Consider the following 23,318-nt stretch of genomic DNA (forward strand, 5'->3'; position numbering starts at 1 on the left):
TGCTACTTTTGTGAATTGTAATGTAAACATCTGTGTTTTCCAATGGGCTTAGGTGACCCCTGTGAAAAGATCATTCGACAGTTTCTATTTATGTGTAGTTCATGGTGACAGCCTTTCTGATTATCCCCTGACATTTCATGCAAAACTAAAGAAGGGCACTGGTAGTTTTCCATGGGAAATCTACTTCGACAGAGTCAGTATAAAACAAAGGGTTAACATGGGCTCACCATTGTTGACAGCATTCTGGAAACATATGCCTGTCTTCAGTACTTAAGACCTTTGAGTCTGACTTTCTACTAAAATAGTCTATCTACATTTGGGCATTTCCATCTGGATATCCTTCTACAGACTTTTTCATGTACATACATGTGGCATGGTGGTGTTGATTTGGAGAGATGTAATTAAAATTATCCTGAAGGCATGCTTCTGTCAGAGAGTTCCTAACAGACACACAATATCTGGAGCTGTGGGCACATACAAATTCAAGAGCCAAGCACCTGGGTTTAGACCCTCCTTCTGTCACATCTGACTTGTTTTTTAGGTTATTTAATTTACTATGTATTTCTCATAGCAATGGCAGCCTTCGTTGTAGGATTGGCGAACAGATTAAATTAATAAGCTCAAAGCTCTTGGCATCATATCCAATATACACTAAGTTGTCAGTATTAGCGGTCCTTGTTACTGTTAATTGTTAATTATCTCCTGTCTTGTGTCTCTATACCATATGGTGACTTTATTTTGATGTCCAAGTCTATTATCACCCTACATTTCTTATAGAATAAATTATTGTACATTCTCCCTTTGAGTGTTTGACACCTGCCATGCAATGCATCGAGTCAGGATTCATTTAATTCACACAAAAAATCATAAAAACTTATCAGTGTTGTTAGTATTTACATTGTGTCAACTTAGAAATTTGGAAAAGTATACGCTGTCAGGAAATTTCTGAGCATAAACCTAATTTCTGTGTTCTGGTTCCTAAACTATTTCTCCCTACATCTTCTTACCCAATTCCCATAGCATATTGTGTCTCTGTTGTAGAGAGAATCTCTTATAAGCATCACCTGTCAATAAAAAAGCCTATGGCCAATGAGCTGAGGCAGGAAATAGGAGGTCAGACACTGGCAGGAGAAGAGAGGATTCTGGGAAAGAGTCAAAGAGGCAGAAGATTCACCTTGGAATGCTGAGGAGACAGACCAGTGGATAGCTGAACTTGGGATAGAATAAAGGAGAGATCTGAGCAGGACATTGAGAGAAACTAAGGAAAATGCTGGCAAGAATCAGCATTCAGATCGTGACTGAAGAGGTAGCTGACCATGTGGAAAGCACAGAATAGTTTGAATGGGTTAAATAAGGTAAGAGCTAGTCAGCGAAGGAGCCAAAACTTATGGCCAAGGCATAAATTAACAATAGTTACTCTCAAAGTCACTATTTTTGGGAACTAAGTGGCTGGCAGGAAAAACTGGATTGATTGATTGATTGATTATCACTCTGTAACCTGTCTTCACACTGTGGATTAGTTTCTTTTTCCCACTGCATCTGAACCCCTGACAAAAGCAACTTAAGAAAGGAAGAGTTTGTTGTAGCTTACCATTCTAGAAGGTGCTGTCCATAATGACAGGGAGATTGCAGGAAAAGCAGGAGGCTGCTGATCATATCGCATCCACAGTAGTTAGGAACCTAGGAGCAATACATGCTGATCCTCAGCTACATTCTCCTTTTTAATTCTCTTTAGGACCCCAGACCACATGAATGGTGCCACCTGAGTTTAGGGTGGGTTTTTCCATCTCCATCACAATTAATCTAATCTATATGTTCCCTCACAGACATGCTGACATTGGTTTCCATAGTGATTCTAAATCACATCAAGTTTATAATGCATATTAACCATTATACCCAAATTCTAAAAGTCTGTATTTCATTTCAATAACACTAAATTCCCCATGGTTCTCTATGTATACTAAGATTTCCCATGCCCTGTAATACTTCATATACAATTCTTCTCCTATCTAATGTCCTTTCCACTTTGAATATCAAGAAGATTGCTACTACTCTGGGGCTGGAGGCATTGCTCAGGGGTTGAGAGCACTTGCCTTTCTTGCAAAAAACCTAGGTTCAGTTCCAAGAACCCACATGGAGACTCACCACTATCTGTAACTCCAGTTGTAGGGAACATAACACCTTGTTCTTATGTTCAAGGACACTGCACACACATAGTGCACACACATGCATGCAGGCAAATGCACATAACTTACAATAAATACATATTTATCAGAAAAAAGTAAAGAAAGAAGGACAGAGAGACCAACAGGAAGGAAGGAAAGGAGGGAGGGAGGGAGACAGAGGGAGGGAGGGAGACAGGGAGACAGAGGGAGACAGAGGGAAGAAGGAAGAAGGAAGGAAAGAAAGAAGGATAACTGCTAAATATTACAGGAATCACTTCAAATTATTTCTTCTTTAAGGTTATTTCTTACCTTTTAGGCAAAATTAGATGTTTTGTATCTGTGTACTGAAAACCCACAGCTTAATGGTCCTTTTTTTTTTTCTATTTCTAATTGTCTATCTTTCCCACTAGAGTACAGGCCCTTCAGCATAAATAACTTTTATTTCTTTTCTTTGTTTCTCTGGTCCCAGGATGTAAACAACCCATAAATTAATAATGATAAGTGAATGGATGAGTACAAGTTCTGACCATTCTCTAGAGCAGTGCCTTTTGCTTCTGATCACAGCAGTGCATGTTAGTCTCATACACCAAGGGTTATGAACGTGACTGCTGTGATCAAGAATGGGATAGCCACTATACATACCCTGGAGTAATTTGCATCTAAACAGCCACATGAGCGTGTTGTTAATGTACAGCGTGGAGTGGTTCTTCTAGGATGTGTTTTACCCTGTTCCCTTTCCAGTTAATTACACACTATATCATAAGAAGGTCAATGTCAGAGAGTTGGGCATGTTGGGTGTGACTGGGAGACCCACAGTATATTCCCAGGATGACAGTGGTTGTTCAGAAGGGAGATCCCTGTTCTTGAGCCCGACTCACACAAACTCTCAATATATACACTGTTTGTGATGGGAATAACAGTCCTCTGAAGAGCAATTTGTGAATTCTTAGAGGCTGTTAGATACCTGACTGAGGTGTCTATGGTGAGGCACATTTTAGTTCTCCACACAGCGTGGAAGTGGAAATTAGTATAGGTCACCCCTTATGTGAACTCTCCCCTCTCTAGCATTCTACATACATACACATGTAAAATTTCAATTTGTTAATTCATGTTTTGTTCATGTTCCATCTTTTCCCTATCCCATGAGATTTCCTTAAGCTTCAAAGTTTTCTTTTCTTATATGTGGTATTGTACTGTTTAACATAAGACAAAGGGCCAATAAATGTTCAGTAAGTGAACAAATAATCAAATCAAGGCATAAGCCACAAATTCCTGTTACTGCAACAGCTTACTCTTCCTTTGCAGGAATGAATATGTGAGAGTAATGTCAGCCTGCATCAGTGTGCCCCAGTAAGGAGGCAGGCATGCAGGAACAAGGACATGCGATTATTATATTTCAAGAAGCACAGTTCTGCACTGTAGGCTAGTACAGGCTAGTCGACCAAGAAGTTTTAGTGAAATGAACTATACCTTCTTGCAGCTCACTTAACAAAGTTTAGATATCATGAAGAGAAATAAACAAACCATTTTTAACAAAAGGCTTGTTTCCATAATTCCAGTGTTGGCTGGAGAGTTTGCCCAGGCTTCCTAGCTTTTGTACTAACTTGACCTATAACTGTGAAAATCTGTTCTATAATCTCTATTTGAAAAGAAGGAGTCCAGAGGAGGTATAAAAAGCACAATTACTTCATAGACCCACCCTATATACATTCTAGATTGCCCCAGCAAAGTAATAGCATGGAATGTGAATGGGAGTTCATGTCTGTCCAATCTAACCCAACTCAGTTTAAACAAAAAAGAATTGCCAATATCTACCTTATGTGGGGGGAACACAATTCATTAGGAAATATTATCTTTTGAGACTTCAAAATCTGATACAGTAGCAAGATGCATAAAGTAACAACTTGTGATAAAATGTGATGAATTTAATTATGGAGCTAAGCATGGCACACTGGTGGTGTAGGGAAGAACAAGGAGTTCCATACCTCTTGGAGAGTATATCCAAATTCATCTATGTGGGCTGGGGAGGGTGGGAGTAGGGCAAAAAGATACCTCCCCATACATACTCCCACAGTTAAACACATAGAGAAAGGGACACGTTATCATGATGCTCCTGGGAGGTGGGGACATATATGGTTGGCAGGCTCTCTGAGGATAGTTGGCTACTGGTTTTATCTCAAAGTCACCCTGCATTTCTTAAGCCTGAGAGATGGTTGTTGCCGTTGCAAGCAGAATATATTGATATGAAGAACTCCACTAAATAGGAAGGTCGTCTATGAAGGCTGAAACAAACTCACTCAGGCTTGGAAATTTAAGGTCTGAGTTAGAATCGTGGCTGTGAGAACAAGAGCAATGTGTTTAGTGTGGTTCCCAGAAGTGGCTCTCAGTTCCTGTCTTAGTTACTCTTGTGCTGCTGTGAAGAGAAACCATGACCAAGCAGCTTATGCAAAAAAGCATTAACTTGGCAGCAGGCTGGAAGGGGTGGTGCTGGGGCTGTGCCGAGAGCCAATAAGGAAGTAGAAAAGATCATGAGGCTGGGCCTAGTATGGGATGCAGTGTGACCACTCCCAGTGTCAAACCTCCTCCAACAATGCCACACTTCCTAATCCATCCTTCAGAGTTCCATCAACCAGGAAACAGACACTCAAGTATATGAGCCTATGGGGTCCATTCTCATTCAAACCACCACTCCTTTGTGCCCCACAACTCTTGAGAAAGAAAACACACGTCTACCAATAAGAGCAACGCTTCACAAGAGGGACATTTCTTTAGGAGGATGTAAAGAATCTCCCCCAAATGATGCTGGCAGGAAACACCTATCCAGTGTGAGGGATCTCTAGTCTGAAGGCCTAGAATGGGCAGGGAATGAGGGTTATGTACAAAAGTTAGCATTGTGCTTCCAGGGAACCTTGAGTGATCTTGACAGCCACAATCAGCTTGCTCTTCAGGACAGGTTTGTTGGGTATGTAGGTTTGTTCTGTTCTTTTTACTCAGATAGGACTTAAATTTCAGCTTGAATCTCAGCTTTTACCAACTTGGGTTGTGACTCAAAAGTTCACTCCAGGACACTGTGATCAGGAATCAGAGACCCTTTACACAGTGACCTATGGGAACTCGAGCAATCCAGAGGAGTGTCATTAATAATTAAAAAAAGAAAGAAAGAAATTGCCAAAGATGATGAATTTTTTTTTGTTAAAGATGACAAATAAGTACTCTGATTTGCTACCTTCTAGGGAGCTTCCCAGGTATCATCAAGAAGGATGAAGACCCTCGTCTGCTTTGCTAAAATGCTATGGAAAGAAAACTGATCATGTGCTATTTGTTTTGATGGCTATGCATTCATAAAGCCAGTGTAAGCTAGGCATTTTGCTCTGTGTTCTGGATTAAAAGGTACTTTTATAGGCATTGCTCCTACTCTCTAGAAATTTGTATTACATGTGAGTTGAAATGAGTAAAACAGAGTTCCATAGCAGAGTGTTAGGTGGTCAGGTAGAGGCATGTATCACGAGAATGATTTTGCCCTGTTGGTGAAACAGCAGCTGTTTCTGCAAAGAGCACATGGAAAACATGCCCACAGGGAAGAGAGAAGAAGCTTTTCTAGAATCGAAGACAAGGCCAAAACATGGTGAAAAGAAAGTACTGTCGGGGTGAAAGAGTCCCTGTGGCCAGGGCTAACAGGGACAGGATAATTGTGAAAAGCTGAACACTCTTCTAAGAAATAGGCATGGCGTCTCACACTATTAGGAGCCCTAGGGAAGGAGGGAGAGATGCCATGAGCTTGGTATTATGAAACCAGAAGTTTGAGAATCAATTGTAAAGTATTTGACTGGAGGTTCATGGTCAAGGGAACACAGTCAGAACTTGTTACAGACTACCTTGGGAGAGCCAGGATCACATCTTCAGTCACTTTGCTCCGTATGTACATTTACTTTCCCTACCTTTAATGGTCAAATAATTTTAGAGGTCAAGTGTGCAGAATAGCTGTATTGTGGCCTAGTAGTCCCTAGCATAGAGAGTCCAGGATAGGGTTATATACCCTCCTACCTGTAAGTGAGTAAATGCCTAGGGTCTTCTTCATAATAACAGAATCAATCCTTGAGACCAGGACAGTTCTTGCCTCCTTGGTTCTTGCCTTCTATTTTGCTTGAGCTTGCTCTTTCTTTGACTAGAGCCATCCCCCATCTAGCTGGAGACCTCCTGGAAGCTGTTCTCCTGCTAGCAGCTCATTGTCATTTTTGGCCCCAATCCATGGTTCTTTCAATCATTCTTTAGAGCAAGAGATGTCATCTAGAGGGGTGTGACCCTTGCATAAATGAGTTCTGAGTCCTCATGATTTTGAGCGGATTACCAAACACCTTCCAAGCAGAAGCAGCATCTGCTAGCTCCAAAGTGTGAAAAGGATATTATGCATATGTATGCAGAGACGCATGCCCTACAGCAACCGACTCAGAAGTACAGGCTCACTCACAGCCTGTGCAAGGAGCCTTGAGAGATGCTCTTTGAAAAGAAAGTGCTTTGACATTCTTTTCCTCTCTTCTCTTTGCAGCCCTTAATTTACTGTTTTATGACCCCCATGGATAGAGGTTCGGTGGGTGTCCATGTTATTGATGTGTAACATACAACATTTCACATCTATAGGCAAGTAACTCTCGTCAACCATTAAAGAAACTGAGGAAAGAAAACATTCTACCTGGAAACAAAGATGGTGACAAAGTGAGGCAGTCAGATGACTGTGACATAGACATTTCCATCTGAGCTATCCTGACGATGAATATGTTCAGGGTGCATATATCTTACTTTTATTTTCACACATCACATATAAATATTACTTAACCCTAAATCTAAGGAAATTTGCTCATTTGTAACTACATGGATGAACGTTTACATATGTCAAGTGAAAAGGGTCAGAAATAGTAAAATATAGCATGCTTGCACTTACATGAACAATCTAAACATTTCAAACAGCTACAGAGAACAGAGTGCTATATACTGAGGTCTGGAAGAAGGCGAGGTGGGCAATGTTAATCAGAAGAAATGCTGGATGCCTTATGTACAACATGGCCAAAGTGATTAATTATCATGTATTGCATGTTTGGCACTTGCTGAGAGGATAGCTCAAATGTTCTTACTCACAAAAGAAGGTAGCTCTCAGTGAGGAGATGTGTTGATTGTCCTCTTTCTGCTAACTGCACTGTGTGCAGTTGCCTCTCCATATCTATGGGTTCTAAGTTCTTGGCTCATTCCAACCAACTGAAAATATGGGGGAAACATGCCTCTCTACTGAACATGTAGACTATGGCATTTCCTCTCCAAACAATACATTTAAATAGTGGTTTGCACAGAATGAATAGAGTTTTATGTATTATAAGTAACCTATACATGGTTTACAATATACTGAAGGTTACTACATATAAGTTCTAATCAAAGCTAAGGGACCTGAGTTAGATATCCTGTAGGTGCTGTTGGAATCAATCCACAGTAGGCAGTAAGGAATAACTTCATATCTGGATTAGGTTATGCTGTAATAACCACACTTCTGTTGGCCATTCCTTTAAAAAGCCTACCAAACAATAAAATAAAATTCAACATAACTGTCATGTTCAAATGAATAATCACATTCTATTTAATGGTCCTTGAGAATAATACATGTAAAGATATGCATTAAGGTAAAAAAAATAACCATAGACTGTGATGACTATTGTTATTTTAGATAGACTTAGATGAGTGGTTCTGAACATTCTCAATGCTGTGACCCTTTAATATCATTTCTCATATTACAGTGACCTTACTTACCCTCTCTGAGAATTACTTACTGTGCTGGTAAATTAGGGACAAGAATTTATCTACTGAGTAAGATTTTCTGAGAACTAGATGTACTAATACAGTATATTATTGTGTATTATATATTATATATGCATACATATGCATATTGTATATATATATATTTAACAGTGTCTTTCAAAGAACAGGAGACCCAACAATCTAATGTTTCTGCCCACCCTGGCTTCCCTTTGATTTGTAACTTTTTTAACCAGTTACTCATTGGTTTCTTTTTGGATAAATCTTTTCTTGCCTATAAAATGAAGATGAACTAATTTATTTGTACTATCTAGCATCAGTAGATATGTTAAATTATTATATTTTCAGCATTATGAGATGAATAAAATGCTTATTCTATGCATCCTTAGGGTCAGTAGGAGCAAGAGTGGTGAGCATGATCCGGTTGTTAGTGGGCAGTAACATTTTGATAGCCAAAGAAGGGTTGGGAAAATAAGGAAAGACAGCTCAAGTGATTTGGATAAACTGATTTATGCCAAGAGAACGATAGACTCCTAACCAGTTTGAAAATTCCAAGGAGGACAAATCAGGAAGCGTGGGTATGTCTCCTGGGATGCCTGTACCCCTCTTTCACTCTCAATATACACTCCTGGGTTCCCATTAGACTGTACTCTACAGGAAAGCAAGAAGTATCTGTTGGTTTTGCAAGGTGTGCTTGCCAAGTGTTGAACTTTGGACAAGTAAATGAGGATCTGTGATGAACTTAAAACATTAATATCTGAGTCCAAGGAAGGATCCAAAAAATAACTTAGCAATATTGTGGTAACAGAAATGTCCCTGGAACACATCTGAAGGTACCCCCAGAGTATTTTCATAAACGCTGAGTATGTTTTAAGCTTGTATATAACTTTTCCTTGTGTGCTGTACAGCTGTGCGTGTGGGAGTACAAACCTCCAGGGACCTGGGCATATGTTCTAACCCTGAGAAAATCTGTGAGAGAACCCCAAAGGACAAACTGTATTCCTCTGTCAGCCAAGAAAAGAAAATTCTGCCAGAAACACTCCTTGGTCAGTGAGCAAGAGTGTAATGGGAATAGAGCTGTAAAACCTTATTGGTTAGAACCAAGTATGCATTGATATATGAGTTGAAATTCTGAGTTCAACCTTTGATCTTACAGTAACTAAACTATCATCGCTTTCTGGACTTCACTTCCTGCCACATAACATTAGCCAAGAGCACATGCCAAGACACAGATACTGGCCAACTCCATATCCCCATGTTGTCAGCTTTTCCTAGGATGCTGAAGCTGAAAGTACACTCAGAATTTCCTAGATCTGTTCTCTTATTTCATAGAAGAGAGGTGGGGTGTAGGTGTAGATTGACAGCATTTGTCTAAGGCTGCTTGCTATGTCAGAGAAAGCAGAAACAAGATTGCAAGTTGTGCCCCAAGGTCAGTCACAGGTTGTTAACACTTGTGAAGAAGGGTCCACTTAGATGTAAAACATGAGGTACAGAGCTAAACAAAGAATTTTCAACTGAAGAATATTGAATGGCCGAGAAGCACCTAAAGAAATGGTCAACATCCTTAGTCATCAGAAAAATGCAAATAAAAACAGCCCTAAGATTCTACCTAAGATTTACCTATTCAGTAAGAATAGCTAAAATCAAAAACTCAGGTGACAGCAGATGCTGGCAAGAATGTGGAGAAGGAGGAACACTCCTCCATTGCCAGTGGGGTTTCAAGCTGGTACAACCACTCTGGAAATCAGTTTGGCAGTTCCTCAGAAAACTGGACATCTTACGACATGAGGACCCAGCAATACCACTCCTTGGCATACACCCAGAAAATGCTCCAACATGTAATAAGGACACATGCTCCATTATGTTCATAGCAGCCTTATTTATAATAACCGAGAGCTGGAAAGAACCCAGATGCCCTTCAACAGAGGAATGGATACAGAAAATATGGTACATTTACACAATGGAGTACTACTCAGCTATTAAAAATGATGAATTCATGAAATTCTTAGGCAAATGGATAGAACTAGAAAATGTCATCCTGAGTGAGTGCCACAGACCCTCTGGGCCCCTTTGTCTGTGTGGAACGGGTCTCTAGTCGCGGGTGGGCAAAGTATCGGATGAATGACAGACAGATGCACACAGGAGAGGTTGTGTAAAATCTGAATGTAATTTGTCAAATCAAGCATCAAACTTTTTATGCAGAAGACAATAAGGAAGTTGGGTGACACACTTGCAAGGTACAAAGAGGTAACTGGATTCTTACATAAAACAGAGGAATGCAAACACAGAAGGTCTAACGGGAACCATCTGGGATAGAATTCTTTGTTAACAACTGGGGTCAACAAGGGCTCCACCTAAGATTCACTTAATCTTAGAAGCCAGGGTCAAGGGCTTCGTGCCCTTGCCATAGTTCCTATTTTAGTCTATTGTATAGTCCACCTTCCCCTTAGGCCATTGTAAATACATGTGTTTGGGTGTAACTCAGCTATAGTCTTAGAAGCCAGGTGTGATGTCTTTACTCTCCTAGGGCAAGGGCTTTCACACCCAAGTCATGGTTCTAACTAGGGAGTTCCATTCTAGCTAACCATCTCATGAATAATGCAATACTCTAAAACCACAGCCCAATCTACTTCCTAAACCATTGTAAATTCCTGTATATGGGAGTGACTTGGCTTTTATTCTAAGTGATAGTGTAATACCAGAGGCTATTCTGAATGTCACTGAATAGCAACATTCTTCCTGAATTCCAAGCCCATGGTCTTACTCAAGGACGTTCTAGGACTGTTGGAACACTGGCTTTAGCTATGTCAGAATTCAATCTTAAAAGGCACTTATAATAGGATAATACTAAAAGAGAGCACGTGGATCCATACACTAGACTATCGCAGGAATGGAAAATTAATGTATGGGTTAGAGAGAACACCAGACTTCAGGAGTGAGTTTCCGTGAAACTCTTTTGCCTCGTGAGTAGCTTTCAAGCCTCAGCCTGTCAAGCTGACTCGACCGGAGAGCATGACAAGTGTGGAAGTAACCCAATCGCAAAAGAACACACATGGTCTGCACCCACTGATAAGTGGATATTAACCCAAAAGTTCCAAATACCAGGATACAATTCACAGACCATATGAGCTCAATAAAAAGGAAGACCAAAGTGTTGGTGCTTAGCTCCTTCTTAGAAGGAGAACAAAATACTCACAGGAGCAAATATGGTGATAAAGTGTTGAGCAGAAACTGAAGGAAAGGCCACCCAGAGACTGTTGCACCTGGGAATTTATCCCATATACAGTTACCAAACTCAGACACGACTGTGGATGCCAAGAAGTGCATGCTGAAAGGAGCCTGATATGGCTATCTCCTGAGAGGCCCTGCCAGAGCCTTACAAATACAGAGACTAATTCTTGAAGCCAACCATTGGATTGAGCATGGGGTCCCCAAGAGAGGAGTTAGAGAAATGAAGGAGTTTGCAACCCCATAGGAGAACAACAATATTAACCAACCAGACCCCCTCCCCCAGAACTCCCAGGGACTAAACCATCAACAAAGGACTACACATGGCTCCAGCAGCATATGTAGCAGAAGATGGCCTTGTCATGCATCAATGGGAGGAGAAGGCTCAATAGATGACCCAGTGTAGGGGAACTGAAGGAAGGGAGGTGGGAGTGGGTGGGTGGAGGAACACCCTCATAGAAGTAGGGGAAGGGAGGATAGGATATGGTGTTTCTGGGAGGTAGGGAAACTGAGAAAGGAGATAACATTTGAAATATAAATAAAGAAAATATCCAATAAAAAGATAAGGTCTGATAAGAAGTTGCACATTCTGGTGTGAGCGATGAGATAAGTGGCAAATTCATCAAATGAATAAACACATGAGCTTTACCAACTCTCTAAGGAAGAAAAGATTCAAGCCCCTCATGCAAAATACTGTTTCTCAAGGTTTTGACTAAATAATGACAGTATGTGTATGTGGTGGGGTATCTGTGTCTGCTTCCTGGGTTTCAAAATATCATTTATTTAATACACAACTGAAACAAGCATGAAGCAATCCTGCCACCCACACAAACTCTCCCTGTCCTGCTGATGGCAAAGGTTTAAGCCAGCTTCTGTTTTAAGTACCACATCTGACGCCTTCTAACCAACTCTCCCACTAAATTCCGAGCTCAGCCTGTGCTGACAGAATCAGCAAACTCAACAAGGTGACAGCTTCACTGAAAGGGGCTTTCTCACCAAGTGCATCTCATCGGGGCCTCACTGCTGAGTCATGAGCTGGCTCTTTGGGTGAGGCACAACAGGATGGCCTCTTCCGGGAGCCGGCCCAGATCCTGATTCAGGATCTTTTGGAAAGAAGGCTCAAGAACTCTTCCAAAGTTATAAGTGAAAACTTGCATCCTTAATATTGATCCATATTTTTGACTTACTAAAAAAAAATCAAGTATATTTATTCATTAAAAAATTCAGCAGATGGTAAATATAAGGCTGATGTCTTCTTTTTCCATCAAAAAGCTATCATGAATAGTCATGTGCTTCTAAAACACAAACCTATATCAGAGGGACTAAGCACTGTATGTTCTAGCTTTAAAATATCTCAGATGGTAAATGAATGTATGTATGTATGTGCTTATGTCATCCGTGAAAAATAAGGAAACTGGTATCTGTTACCTCAGAGCAAATATATATATATATATATATATATATATATATATATATATATATATATATATATATATATATATATATTTGGATGCATAGACAATCCAGTCAGGTGCCCTCTAATGACTTGGAACATCAGAGCAGAACTGAGAGATCCCAGAGTCTCTCAAATCTGATCCAATGAAGTGTGTGTGTGTGTGTGTGTGTGTGTAGGCTATCATGGTCTCCTCCCTGGGCCAAGTGCTCACATATTGGCTAGGATGTTGGGTAAGTCTGTCTCTGTGCCTTCCTCCATCACTGATGTTACAGGCATGTACTATGCACAGCCTTTTGGTGGGAACTGGGGGTTTAACACAGCCCCTCCTGCTCCTCTGGAAGGCACTTGACCAGCTGAGCTATATCTCCAGGCTCTGTGTCATCTTTTTTTTAATTTATTTTTATTTTTTCATCTTTTTATTTTTATTTTTTTGATTTAAGGTATCTCAGGTTAAATGAACTGATTAAACATTAATTCAATTATTTCTCACCATGCTATCTTTAAGTTTTTACACTTTGTTCATAAGATTCATTTTTCTTTCATTTCAGCGTGTCCATTTCTGGGTCCGTATTTGTCTATCCCAGTAGAGTGGTTAGAGCAAGGTGCTCCATCCCAGCCTCCAAAGCTTGTGCCAAGGGAAGAGACAGAATTTGGAGACTGCTGTTTAGTTTGACTGTTGAATATATTTGGTACCCTATACCTCTTACAAAATATTCAGCAAAATTGCCCTCATAATTAGATTGGCCACTATTTTCTTCATAGAAATTATGCTCCTATTTATTAAAGCTAATTATTCAGTGTGCCATTTTTCTTTTTCTGTTTGTATTCATGAATGCCTGGTCTCAATGGGACCATCTAGGTGAAGATCGATAATCGGTCTCTTATTAGAGCAGGGGGAAGCATCCATTGGTACACTGCATTCAGCTGGATGTAAGAGGGCTTATTATTAAAGTAGCAGCAGGCAGTTGAAACCCACGCATGCTGGCAGTGCTGGACACACGGGATTAAATAATCAGCCATCAGGCTCTGTCTCATAAATGTTTGTCTTTGACTTTTGGCAGGAACTCCAACCTGAGCAGATGCCAGTTGACATGGGAACTCTGAGGCCAGCAATTTAAGGATTTTCACGTTTGCTTGCAGTGGTAAGATTTAAAGATATAATAACAAAACACAGAAAATGTTACAGAGATCTGGATTTCTGTACTAGATGCAAAATGAAATTGTTTAGGTAAATATGTTTTGATCTATACATTTTCCTGTAAATTATCTTACCAAAACTAAAGAAAGCACAAGAGAACTCCATGATTAATCCTTAAACATCAAACATAGTAGGGTTACACTGGATTAAAAGAGAGAAATTAAGTAATATCTGCAGTTCCTTAAGTTGTACAATTGGACCAAAAAGGGACATGATTTTCACTTCCTACAGTGAGCTGTTTCTATTGAGATGAAATATTGGCTGTCAGAACACATAGTCTTTGTCAGTGGGAGAAAAGAGGAAGTGGCTATTTTAAGTTCTATAGGGGGCAGTAACAGCCTTAGCATGAGTCTTGAGATTGGGTTGTAAGGGAATGAAGTCTGTAGTTAATTAAGTGATTGCATAACAAGAAGACTATCTGGCGCTGGTGGAGAGGCCTCCACACTGGACACTTGCTGCCAGTAGAGGCACATCTGTGTGCTGTGACTTCAAAACACTGTTATAATGTTGAAGATACCAGCAGATGAGCACACATGTTATTGAAAAATGGTTTTAAAAATAGAAATCTTTCACTCCTATGTATCTGTGTTTATGTGTATGCGTGTACACATACATATACACTCTTAGATCAGATGCCAGGAAATAAATGCTGAAACCACCAGTAACTAAATATTTACAACGTTTCTAGAAGGAATCCCAGTATCTGTATACATTCTAATATAAAGTAGGCATTGCACCAAGGAGTAGTCAGGGCACTTTTAGTACAGTCACATCATCTAGACGTTAGTGAATTTGTGGAGCTTTGAGTTGTTGAAGTTAATAGGCTAAATTTTGAAATAATGCCTGCTTCTCATTCACTTCAAGTTGAGACTGATCTCTCTCCATAGTGTGTGGCTATCTTCAGCACATCTGGTTCTCTGAAGAACACTGCCTTAAAATAGTTCTCATATTCTTCTGAGTCCTCATTTTAATGAAGTCTAACAGCATGTTCATGGTACATTGATCGGATTGTGACTCTCTGCCATTTCATTGGATGCTTTTATACAACAGGCATGGTTTTGTATTTGTGAATTTGAAAATGATGAATCTGATGTATTTAGCTTTTAAGTATCTTCTTCTCAAATTGCCTACTACTTTATTTAGTTATATTGTTACATTACCTTTGCTTTGATGCCTGTGTTTCTTAAAATCTGCTTGTGAATAATGAAAAAATGACAGTGAAAATGCGGGAAGCTAGAAGATGTGTTATTTAAACTGATACCAGGACTGGCCATGCAATGTCACATAGCATTTTTGTTAGTTAGTTAGTTAGTTAGTTAGTTAATTAGTTAGTTGTTAGTTAGTTAGTTAGTCACTGTGTGTATATATGTGTGGGCCCTTATGAACAGCTTCTTGGAGTCAGTTCTTTCCTTCCATCATATGGGATCCAGTGGTACAACTCAGTTACACCATGTTTGATGGCATGTGCCTTTACCCACTGGGGTATCTTGCCTGCTTCCATTATGATGTCTTACATCTAATTGTCATGGAATCCTTTTGACTTTTCTTTTTAAAAATTGCCTTTCATATTTCATTCAGTGCATTATTATCTGTGCTTCCTAGAAGCTATCACCAAACCTTTGTTTTTCCCATGCATGAGTCGTGGTTTCCTTACCTAGATGTAGAACTTAAGTAAACTTTTTAACAGCAGTGTCATTAAACTGCAGATACTATTTAATACATTCTTGTACACTTATTTTCCACCCAAAATACGCCCATGGTAAATGAAAAGTCTAACTTGAAGCTCTGCAGCTTCAGAATGGTTGTTCTTACTGAATAGCAGTTCATTTGAGAGAGATGGACTTTGGGTCTGGTTGATTTCAGTCCGAGATGTTTTTTATTCACAAATTCTTTATAATAAAGTTTTAATTAAACACACATATACACAAACAATATCTTAGATACTATAAGAAGTAGAAATTAACCTGAACAGGCTTTCTAGAATTTGGAAGGGCAAGAAAGGGCTTGCAGTAGAATGAGAGTGGAATGGAGGAACACATACACACACACACACACACACACAGAAAGAGAGAGAGAGAAAGAGAGAGAGAGAGAGAGAGAGAGAGACTGACATAGAAATATCATCCAGTAATATCCATTTCCATTCCAATGTCATTTTTTTCATTATTCACAAGCAGTTTTTAAGAAACACAAGCATCAAAGCAAAGGTAATGTAACAATATAACTAAATAAAGTAGCAGGCAATTTGAGAAGAAGATACTTAAAAGCTAAATACCTCAGATTCATCATTTTCAACTTCAGAGAGAGAGAGAGAGAGAGAGAGAGACTTACAGAGACACACTCACATGCTCAAACACAGAGACACACAAAGAGACACACTCATGCGTGCACACACACACACACACACGCAGGGACACATGCAGACAGAATATGCTATTGGCCTTAATGAAACCATAAACCTCTATGAAAATGCCCCATAACTGACTTGCGAACCAGAGTCACCTGAGCTCTGAGCTGATGTTTTCTTATTAAGAAAGTGGACCTTTAAAAGATGTTCTAGATATTATGCTAAAGATTTGCAACAGGATGTGGGGAGGTTTCTCTGAATGTAGCCTAGAGCTTCTGTCTTTGTAGGAAATCACGGGCAGCGCCTTCCCACTCCTTATGTGTGATTTAAGGGCAAGGTTAACAAGACAGACTTGTTTGAGAAAGGCTGTCTAGGTGCTGGGGACAGGCAGGAGAAACATGACCTTGGAATCTGCAGACCTCTACCCAAATCCTGAGAAGTTATCAGACTTAGCTGAAGAGAATTTCTTTACTTCCTTGCTTCTGAATTTAAAATATTCCTTAAATGTTGAGATTTAGATATTAATCTATGAAAAGTATGAGTAATACTAATTTTGCATTTTTGAAGAATTTCCCAAAAACATAGACAAGAAACGTTTGTGAAGTTTAAAATTACCACATGAGATTTAGCTATGGAAACTTGATTGTCATTAAAGATTCTTGGTAAGACTGAGCTGTGGTAGAATTGCATCTTCTTCAGGCTGGGCTGTAGCTTTGCATTCAACAAATGCTTGCAGTTGCTCTGAGTTCAAAACTCTTGGTTCTCCTCATTGAATTATGATAGTGACAAAAGCTAATCACTCTATCTGTCCCTGATGCTCAATGCACTGATTCCAATTTCAGGGTTCTAGAATTACAGATAAGAAGGGAACGTGGGAGACTTCGAGGAAAATGTTTTCTGTGCAATCCCTGTCAGGAACTGGAAAGACAGGGGTCTCAAGGGTTGATGTTTCAGGAGAACTGGCCTCTCTCAGACCCACATCTCTCTTAATTCCTTTCAGATGTGGACCATTTTACAAAGCCAGTCTTCAGTTGTCTTCCTGCTTCCCATCGTCCCCACCCCATCAGTCTCCTTTCTTGTCTCTTTCGCAGCTCAGAAAGTACTACTCCTGTTTACATTTGAGGACTTTTTTTTAAGCTATTGACCCACAGCCCTCTGCTTCCATAAATTCTCCTTCAAGTGTTTGCACCGTAAAACAAACAACACCCCCACCAAGCCCAGCATTTACTCTTGGACTCCATTTCATTACTGATGCTGAAGATAATCAATATGAATTGGGGGGCTGATGTTGGGTCAAAAAACACAATTTGCCTAAGCACACTTTGCTGTTTGTCTCTGCAAAGAATTGTTGAGCATAAATCCTTAAGCAATAAGGTTTCAATAGTTAGAAAATGTACCTAAATGATAAACAGGAAATCTCAATAATTACGCAAGGCATGGAATATCTTCTAGACCTCCTCGTTCATATACTAATGTCAGAAGCAATCAAGGTCTATGAATAATGGATGAAGTTAAGCACGAATGGTCCAGATTTTAATCCAGTGTGCTAGAAAAGAACGTTAACATAATGGATATGGGTCAGAAAAATTGGCTGACATAGGAAATACCATCCAGTAATATCCATTTCCATTTGGAGGAATTAAAGTTGTACATTTTCCCAGGGGTCTCCATTGTAAATATGTTTACCTATGTGTATTACCATCCTCCAGAATGATACACTTCCCCATATGAAACCCCTAAACACATGAAAGTCTCCCTTTGCTTTCATAACTATTCAAATCTACCTCATTTATAAGAATTTCTTCTAATAAAACAAACTACTAATCTATTCTTAAATTCTGGCTGTAGCCCATACTTCCCCATAGCAATAACTACTTTGGCTCACACAACTCTGAAGCTAATCTATAGGAACAAACAGTGAGAATTGTTTGAATGAATGTGCAAGGAAATGTCCTGTGGTACAGTACCCAAACTTCCATGTGACTGTAACTAACCCAATTAGCCAGAAAATTGATGCCATGATTATCATCATCATGGCCAATCATAGTAATAAGAACCCAGCGAGTCAAGTTTCTTGGAATTTGGCTGATGTGGTACTTTTTGTTTATAGCGTTTTCAATTCAACTAACATATTTTGTCTTCCCAATAATTGGTTTTTCTTCTATACAAAGTCAGTGTAGAGGTGTGAGACAGGGAGGACAGGATGGAGGCTTTCTGGCACCATCCAGGACCCCTCCCAAGAGCAGGCTCATGAGTGAAGGTAGACAGGGGAGTAGAAACACAGTTTCTCCCTAAAGCCTCAGCTATTTTCATTGACATTTTAAAGAAAGTCCAGAAAACAGTAAAATTTTCTGTTCCTGTAATCCATAGTTTAATCTACATCTGACCTGAATGGCCAGAAAAAGAACCAGAAAGCAACCATTTCTTCAAAGGCCCCAGCTATTACTTGGATTCTTTTTACTGGACTAACAAAGTCAACAATGAACCTGCTGCTGCTGCTTTGCCTTCATCATCATCATCATCATCATCTTCTTCTTCTTCTTCTTCTTCTTCTTCTTCTTCTTCTTCTTCTTCTTCTTCTTCTTCTTCTTCTTCTTCTTCCCCTCCTCCTCCTCCTTCTTCCTCTTCCTTTTCCTCTTCTCCTTCTCCTCCTCCTCCTTCTCTTTCTCCTTCTCCTCTTCCTCCTCCTCCTCCTTCTTTCTCTTCTCCCCTTCCCCTTTCTCCTCATCCCCATCCTCCTCAAATTTTGCATTTGAAAAGATGACATTAAAGCAAGGTGCTTGATGGAAAATTCTTCAGATTGAGGTCCTCTGGTCAAAAGCAATTTCTGTATTGTGAAGAATGTTACTAAATTAAGAAGAAAGAGAAGAAAGACATTTTAATAAAATGTTTTGTCTTATGCACCATCTGAAAGATTTCTAATTAAATTTCTAAAGCTATGTTATAAAAATATGTTACTGGAAAACATTTTATATGAGCTTTATGGTATAATATTTATTTGTTTGGAAATGCAATGGTCAAGGAAAGCTGAGAAACATGCACTCTTTAACCATACTCTTTCAACCAGAAAGACTTATTTAGACTCCTTGTAAGACAATATGAACTTTGCTTTTAGACTACCTATTTGTACATGCATATGAAAGAGGGAGAGAACAAGAAAGTAATAAAAAGACTATATTAAAAGTGAAACTTTTAGAGATTACCAAGAAGGGTCAGATATACTCAATATGTAATTTCTGCCAAGATAAAGCAGTAACTTTAGAGTTGTTCACAGGTTGGTTTTGATTTGTACTGCTGTTATATCACTCATTGAGCTATGTTGCCACACTATCAAGAAATTACTGGGGAAACCATCATAACTTGAAACTCTATTTTACCAAAAGGAGCTCTCAGAGTAAAATGATATGTTAGGCCATGTGAAAGGCACATTTAGCTATCTGTTTTATCTTTCTACAGTCTTTTATAGGTTTAGTTTTTGTTGTCTTGTTCACTGAACAAATATGTTTTGGTCATCAACTGGACTTTGCAAGTTATTGTTTTATACACTGGGAAGGCTGAATAAACCATTCAGGTAAAAGTCTTGTAGGGAAAACGGTTAATGACATACAAGATAAATATACCTAAAACCTACAGGACATATCCTTGTTAATTTCCTATATGTCAGATATATGTATATGAATAAGTGGGTGGGACAAAGGATGGAGAAGGAGGTGGTAATGTCATGGAAAGGGAGTTGACCTTTCCACAGAGTGGCCTAATAAAGCCTGTCTACGTAGCTGTCTCCTAAAAGAGGAAGGGAAGACTTGAAGGACGAGAAGGTCCCGAGCAGACAGATATCCAGCAAAGCCTATAGCAGGCATGGAGAACAGAAAGCCCAAAGGCTCTGAAGAGGAAAGCTGAGCACATTTAAACACAGAACAAAACAACAACAACAAAAACAAACAACAAAACTAACAACTTGGGGCAGTTCAGGTTAGATCAGTGTAAGAGGGAAAACTCTCAGAGATGATTTAGTCACCCCCAAACGACTCATTAGCCAAAGCCTGCCCCTTGGGGGTTGGGCTGTCACCATATGAACTGGAGGAACAGACACAGGTATTCAGACTTTAGCAGAGTAAGCATGGCTTGGGCAGAGATGACAACCATTGGGTAAACCATCCTGGGGGCTGCTTCTGTAGCTTTGGTAAGAAGCTCTGGGTAGAAATCTGTGTCTAGGTAGAGAACCTGGCCTTGGAAAGGATAGTGAAGGGCTTTTCTTTAGAATCAGGGCAGGCAAGAGTAGGTGGGCACTCAGGTAATTATAGTTCAAGTTCTGTCTTGATTATCTGTCATGGATCTGTCACATTAGGCTTCCCCAGCCCAGGTACAGTGTGGCCTCCTGTATGAGTTGATAGGAGTCAAGGAACTATGATGACATCAGAGGGAGGATGGAAGACGGCCATGGGAGAATTAAATGGTAGTGACACAGAAATGATGAGGTCTAGGTTCTGAATAAAAGCTACTGTTAAAGGGCTTAGGTGAATGTGATCAGAATAAAAGGAAGCTTGATTGTAAAATGAAGTTTTTGAAGTTTTGTTTTTTTTTTTTTTAAGTTGAGATTTTGCAGGGTTTCAGCTATTGATAATCTGGAAATGCACATGTGATTATGAAAGTGAATGACACAAGACAGAAGACAGTAAACCACATGTAAAAATAAGTCTAAAAACCAAAAGGCCAGGACATCATAAGGAGTGTACATTGAATATGAAAATAAGCAAAATTCGAATAGAATCTGCATCCCAGAGAATGCACATGAGCCTGAACTATGGTTTTCAATGAGTGAGGACAAGAATACTAGAAGAGGTGCCACAAGACCTATGGGGTAGTGTAACCTGACCCTATGAGAGCAACTGCTGGCGTTTTGTTGTAGAAGAAGAGAAAATTGTCAGGGCCTAGTAATAACTGACCAAGAGGAAATGTAGTGTGCAGTTAGGCTACTTGAGAAGTGAGGTCCAGGGGAGCTAACACTTTCTCCTGTAAGAGCTTCAGTGAAATTTAACCTCGTTGTAAAAATCAGGTTTCAGCTAGTGCAGAGAGGTCAAAACGAAGTTTTTAGTTAGAGGGTATCAGAGTTAACATATTTGGAGTTAACTGCCCTGAACCCCAGAGGGTTCTGCCAAAGGCTTTTGGGTCTCAAGACTAGGACAGAACCAAGAGGGAATGGAGCTGAGATTCAGGGAAAAGAGGAGAGAGAAGGCCTAGGCTAGTATGATGACCTACCTGCAGAAGCCCATTATAGACATCTAGTCCAGAGCAGAGAGATGGTAGTGGTGAATCTGTGGGTGCAGAGGAGGAATGAGGGGGTTCTGTATTCTATTCAGGAGTGGGGACACAAAAGATTTTAAGAAAATGAAGAATTTTGAGGTGAGAACTTGCTTATTGGGAAGACACTTGTCCTACTGAGGAACAGTTTGACTTGAATAGACAAATGTTCTCTTGACTTGAAGCCAACCATAGTGTTCTGCTCTGTGTTCTCACACTGAGCAAGCTGCCTTCTATTATGTACATCATTATAGAGGCCAATGGTCCCTTCTTCATGGCAGGCCCCTTTAGTCTCCAACAGCAGCAGAAACACTGTCATGATGGTCACACCTGGCTCATGACAAATAGATACAACTTCTTGCTGCACTTCCCAACGTTCTCTCGACCTAAACTCCAGTCTCATCCCACTGACTCGATTACACTAACATATCCTTCCTCCTTCTTTTTATCCTCTACCCATTTCACTCCTTGCCACAGAGAGTGAATAACTGTGCACAGACTGCCTTCTTCACTTCTAGATTGAAGTGGTGGCCTGGCTTGTTCTGTGCATCTCCCTATCTTAGATGTTCCAGGGCTTTACTCATCCTTGGTATGGGTTCCAACACAAGTGGAAGGATGTGTTCAGCAGCTGCTGTGAAGGCTCTTCTCACAGCTGCTCTGTGCTCGTACACCTGAGCTGAGAATTGCAGCCTTGCCATCAATAACTCACACATGCTCTGCCTTCGACTTGAAACAAAAACAGCATTGTTTTAGAAGAGATGGTCATTCTGCATAGGTGTTGGGGGCACCACCTTCTGTCAGTTTATGGGACTGAAAAATGAGTTCTAATTCAATATAAAGTCTCAAACCCAGTGCATACAGAAAACAAAACAGTTTTCTCTTTTGCCTTTAAGGCAGCTATTGAGTTCTCTAAAGCTAAAAATATATACAATATAAAACAGTAAAATTAAAAAAAAATGAAGAGTCACTATCATGATTAGTGAGCCTGGCTGTTGGCATTGGTATGACTCCTACGATAGCTGTCTGCCCCCTTCTTTTACAGTGCAGAGGCTCTGAGGGATCTTGAAGTGTAGCGCTTCTGGGAATAAACACTGGGAGTCAATGAAGAGTTCATCATGCCTATCCATGAGCTAGCCATTGAGTTTACTCACTATTCCTGTTCTCCTGGTTTATTTTCTAACCCCAATCCAAGACAGGATTCAATCTTATTACATTTCTGAATGTCTGTCAGTGTGGATGCCCACCACTGTTGTGTCAGAGATGGTTTTCTCTAGAGGTGAAGGGTGTGGGGCATGGCATCAAAATGTGCATGCTTGAATGCTGGCTTTGTTGCCTACCATCTACACAGTGCTGTGCATGCTACATAATGCTCTGTTTTGCATAATGCTCTGTTTCTTATATGGTTGCTGAGTTTTACTGTCCTGACATGAGGGGGTAGAGCCCTTGTAAGTGGTGAGCATTCAGTAAATGCAATTTAGTGTTTTTCATCATCCGGTCCTTGACTGTTTGCCTCAGTTTATAACATGACTTCACATCTTTGTGTTTTTTCCTGGCCACCTTGACTGTTTGTACCGTCTTCTTATTTAAGTATTTGCTGCCTTAATTTCCTTTAGCTTCAATGTGTACTGTGTTGATTTCCTGGCTGGGATGTGGAGGTAGTTGGGGCCCTTCTTGGATGCGGAGGATCTGAAGGTGGCAATGACATGGATGGCAAATCTAAATAAATTCTTATGGGCTTGATGTGAAAGATGAGATGATGGGAGCCTGTGTAGTTGGTGGCCTGAAACTTTCATAGGTCAAATGCTTACCAATGTCTAGGTACAT

General features: G+C 39.9%; 1 protein-coding gene across 9 annotated transcripts in view; it reads left to right on the plus strand.

Annotated features, from left to right (window-relative positions):
* Positions 1-23,318, plus strand: part of Sema6d (sema domain, transmembrane domain (TM), and cytoplasmic domain, (semaphorin) 6D) — a 577,847-nt gene that overhangs the window by 194,923 nt on the left and 359,606 nt on the right. For all 9 annotated transcript variants that reach the window (XM_030249369.1, XM_011239427.3, XM_030249365.1 and 6 more), the window contains one exon: positions 13,710-13,790. The gene's annotated coding sequence lies outside the window, so the exon portion shown is untranslated. The remainder of the gene's footprint in view (positions 1-13,709; positions 13,791-23,318) is intronic.

Source organism: Mus musculus, chromosome 2 (assembly GCF_000001635.26).
Source record: "Mus musculus strain C57BL/6J chromosome 2, GRCm38.p6 C57BL/6J".
Taxonomy (NCBI): Eukaryota; Metazoa; Chordata; class Mammalia; order Rodentia; family Muridae; genus Mus; species Mus musculus.